Raw genomic sequence first — 5,000 nt, 5'->3', positions numbered from 1 at the left:
TACACCAAACCCTTGTAAATAAACATCAGCTACTATGAGAATATTTACCATCCTTAAATAGGCTGACGACCTGCATATCGTCATCACCCTATATAGTAAAAATCAGAAGCCAACCAATGGCTTTATGTCAATGATATGCTGTACGCGGGGACACTTATATTTTACCCTTTCTGTATTGTTTTCATAATATCTAATTACGAACATAAGCTTTTGATATTTGATTTTAGTTGAGAAATACAAGAGGCTAATTAATCTACCCATGGTTCACTTCACTTAAGAGATGTTGAAAACATATGACAAACCCTGGAGTTACTCGTTCTTAAAATTCGAAAAAGAAAATGACACATTATAAGCTGTTGTAGTGAATGACAGGTGTACAAGTATGTTATAACTAGCTTGATCTGATAGCACCAAAGAGATTTATAATAGATCGTGTTCAGCTAAGATCTATTCAGTGAAGGATTCCCTGTTCAGCATAAACAGAAATATACCTATCGCCAGAAAGGAAGGAAGGAAGGAAGAAAGAAAGAAAAAAAGAAAGATACATACATACATGCATACTGGCATGCATGCATATATAGATACATACATACATACATACATACATACATACATACATACATACATACATACATACATACATACATAGAAAGAAAGACGTTGGTTCTTTTAAAAATGTATTTACAACTTGCCGCTTCATTCGTTTTTTTTTTTCTCTATTTTTTCCACATTTTCCATCTGATTTTTCTTTCACATTTTTCGTTCCCTGTACTTTTAATTCATATACCCAATTCATTTAATATGTTTTGTTTTGGGTTTTTTTAATCCTGAATTCCATTCCTTTAAATCATTTGTGTTGAAAATAACTCACTCATATAGAAAACTAAACGATGGTAGTTTCCTGTGTGGAATAAAGAAAACGAATGAATGAGACGCCATTTTGTTAATATTTTTCTTCTCTTCAGTCATTAGAATTTCCAAACATCCTCTTCAATTTGTCAGAAAGCTCCGCACAAAACAGTTTTAGTCCTTGACAGATTTATCAACATCTCAAGGATGAGATAAACAAGTATGTCTCGGTTCTCTTTAAGACACTTTCCTTCGTCTTCCTTATTTTCCTTTTTCTATTCATAAAGAATGTAACTAATTAAATCTATGGAACCTACAGTCTTAGATATTATTCTCTATGTTCATGGTGTCTGCAACTGCCGACTGTTTTTTTTTTCTTCTTTTCTTCTCTTCTTCTTTCCACCGTTGTACAACACACATACACATGCGTGTTCGCAAAAACAATCGTAAACACAAATATATACATAAACGGGAGCGCATGCATACACACACACACACACATTAGACAGGGAGAGAGAGAGAGAGAGAGAGAGGGGGGGCGGTAGATAGATAGATAGATAGATAGATAGATAGATAGATAGATAGATAGATAGACAAATTATACTTTCTCCCCCAAAAAACGTTCGTTTCATATTAAAATATGTTTACGTGTGCAATGTCGGTAAGATTAGATACGTTAGATAAATCACATCATGTACACATATACTTAATGGTGTTTGAAGGCTTACATACTAAATCCAGTGGGTTTACGTATTTTCTTATTACTATATCCATACATACATGCACCTCACTATAGGTTTCTCTCTCTTCTCTATCTTTTTTCTGTCTTTTGTGTGTGTGTGTGTGTGTGTGAACATTTTAGCTACACACACACACAAACATTCTCACACATATACGCACGCCATCATCATCATCTTCCTTTTTAGTTCATTTTCCCATGCTTGCAAGGTTTGGACAGATTTCTCCAGCACAGTCTTTCACCAGTTGCTTTGGTCTTTTCTCATCTCCTTTGTGGGGTTAAGCCTCTTGCTGTTTATCTTGACCACACTTTTCCTTGTCTTCCTCTTCCGTATGTTCCTTCAACTCAGATCACTTGGCAGTTCTTCACCAAACTCTCATCCTCATACACGTAACGTGGCCGTACCAGCTTAGACTTCTTTCTTATACACTGCATGTAATTCCTGTTACACCCAATTTTCCTCTCGGCTCACTTTTACTCCGTCGTTCATGCATACGAATATTACATATCCAATGGGGGAATGCGGGCATCTGGGTTTTCTTTTTTTTTTCCATCCTTTAAACATTTTCCGCATGCAATGTCCGTGTTTCCCTTCCATACAACATTACACTTCGTACACAAACATCATACAATATGCCCTTCACCCAGAAAATTCTTTCGTTATAGATCACTGAAGTTTTTCCATCGAGTTCTTAGTCTAGCTAATACGCTTTCGGAACACCCACCTTTATTGCTAATTAACCTGCACAACGTAAGCTTTAAATACTTCTAGAGAGTCTTCCGACCATTTGAAAAGAATTTACTTTATAAGGGAGCATACTGATAACTATTCTTATCCATATGTTACATACACAATCAGTCTGCCTCTGAATTTTTGGACCACTTTTGCATCCATAATGTACAGGGTGGACATTGTACAGGGTTCCTACTTACTCTTTTGCTGCGCATCGAGCATAACCCCTTCCTAGACGTAGAAAAATCCTTTATTGCCACACTCACATATGTACGTATACATACATACATACACACACATACATACATATTATATATATATATATATATATATATATATATATCAAAATGGATCACCGTCAGTTAGCAAGAGAAGAGAGTATGGCTCACATACAAAATTTCACACACGCATCAACTGTTACAGTCAGTGCCGTTTAATTTCTTTTTATCATTTAATCCTCTTTGTAATGTTACAATATTTTATAATATTTATAGATATGTAGTATCCAAAAGTTTTGTCATACTTATGTGTCCTGCTCACTAATATGATAATATTACACGAGGTGCAATATTATTGTGAAATAAACTAAAGAAAGCGCAACAGTCCGTAGTGTCTTTAAATGGCTAAAATGTCTCTTCCAAGATAAGCGAAAGCAATTCAAGTTCAATAATAGAATAAAAGTAATAATAACAAAGACATTGCACTGTTCACTCAGAAATGTTCATCTAGTCTTGATAGTTCGAGTTAAAAGCTACTTTTCAAAGCTTTTAAAAACGATAAATGACGGGTTCCTTTTGTTGGTGTGTTAGATCCTTGTGTATGAAAGCGTAGTATTTGGGACTACTACTTGTGCTCCATTGACTATGTGTTATGATAGAATGACGTGTGCGTAAGGATGAAGTTGGACAAGTATTGTGTCATCGAGTTCATGGTATTCATTGACGCTCTTTGTTTCGCGCAGGTTAGTAATAATTGGCATTTTTTTTTACCAGAATGGCTTATCTGTGAGTTACCGACATGCAGCTCTAAGGCTTTAAAGGTAATAGCAAGGACTTTGTTCATGTTTCTGCATTTTTCGAGGTGTTTTTTTTTTACTCCTTCTCTTTGAAAGAGTTTGGGCATGTGTCTTTGAAAGAAGAGTAGAGAGATGCACTTTTAATTCGGATGTGTGGCAACCGAGTCGCACTGCTGATATAATATTTGTTACATGTAGCACAGTGAACGAGATATTCGGTCTTCGTACGTATGCAGGTGTCTGTGTTGCGCATGTTTTTATCGTCATAAATGTTTTATTTTATGTTTTTGGTGGGGGTTTTTCCATATCAATTCTGCATAAATCACCAACATGTATATTTGTTGTCCGTGTATTATCACCTTATCAGGTACCCTTGTGGCAAATAAAAGAAATCCTCTTCCACCACGTTCTCCATTTCCTCCTCCTCATCTTCCTCCTCCTCCTCCTCCTCCTCCTCCTCCTCCTCCTCCTCCTCATCATCATCATCATCATCATCATCATCATCATCATCATCATCATCATTATTATTATTATTATTATTATTATTATATAAGGCGGCGAGCTGGCAAAATCGTTAGCAAAACCGGGCGAAATGCTTAGCGATATTTCGTCTGCCGCTACGTTGTGAGTTAAAATTCCGCCGAGGTTGACTTTACCTTTCATCCTTTCGGGGTCGATAAATTAAGTACGAGTTGAGTGCTGGGGTCGATATAATCGACTATCCCCTTCCCCAAATTTCAGGCCTTGTGCCTATAGTAGAAAGGATTATTATTATTATTGTCATCATCATCATTAGTTATTGAGTAACTCGATGAGACATTAAATTAGATAACTTGAAACCGCCGATAAAAGACGAGTTCTTAACTCAAATCCACACCAAATGAAAATCTGATAAAAAATATATTTGATTTATAGTATTTGCAAAATAATGTAACCAGATTCATTTTAAGCAATAGTATTAGTGCATATCACTTTTGAATTTCAGATGTGTTTAACTGATATACAGTTATTACATAAAACCGTCTCCTCCTAAAAAAGAAAAAAGCTGATTTTGTGGTATTTTAATCAATATTAATGTGAACTATATTAGTTTCTCGTTAGCCCTTAATTAAAATATTACAAAATCGCTGCCTTCCTCCGGAAAGAAAAAAGGAAACATGCGCTGTTTAAGATGTAATATGTATATAGATATTTATATACATGAGTGTGTTAGACCTATGCGTGTGTTAGTTTCTTTACACGTATGTATGCATGTATGTGTGCGTATATGTATATATATATATATATATATACATATATATATGTGTGTGTGTGTAGAGAGAGAGAGAGAGAGAGAGAGAGAGAGAGAGAATTATAAGCCTTCACCATATATTGACATTGACAATAGAAAAAGTCTAATATTAAGGGATATAAGACCCCGTTAGGGGGGAAAAAAGCAATTTGTACTAATGCTTTTCGTTTTTCGTTAAGGGGGCTTATATGCTCTAGTATTAGACTATTTTCTATGGTCAATATGTAGTGAAGGAAAGGCGGCGAGCTAACAGAATCGTCAGCACGCCGGATTAAATGCTAAGCGGTGTTTCGCCCGTCGATACGTTCTGAGTTCAAATTTCGCCGAGGTCGACTTTGCCTTTCATCCTTTCGGGGTCGATCTAATCGACTGC

At 35.7% G+C, this 5,000-nt stretch overlaps 1 protein-coding gene across 1 annotated transcript in view; it reads left to right on the top strand.

The window, feature by feature from the left end:
- Positions 1-5,000, top strand: part of LOC106875979 (hemicentin-1) — a 169,990-nt gene that overhangs the window by 78,388 nt on the left and 86,602 nt on the right. The window lies entirely within an intron of this gene.

Source organism: Octopus bimaculoides, chromosome 2 (assembly GCF_001194135.2).
Source record: "Octopus bimaculoides isolate UCB-OBI-ISO-001 chromosome 2, ASM119413v2, whole genome shotgun sequence".
Lineage (NCBI taxonomy): Eukaryota > Metazoa > Mollusca > Cephalopoda > Octopoda > Octopodidae > Octopus > Octopus bimaculoides.
This window is presented reverse-complemented; position numbering and strand designations above follow the sequence as displayed.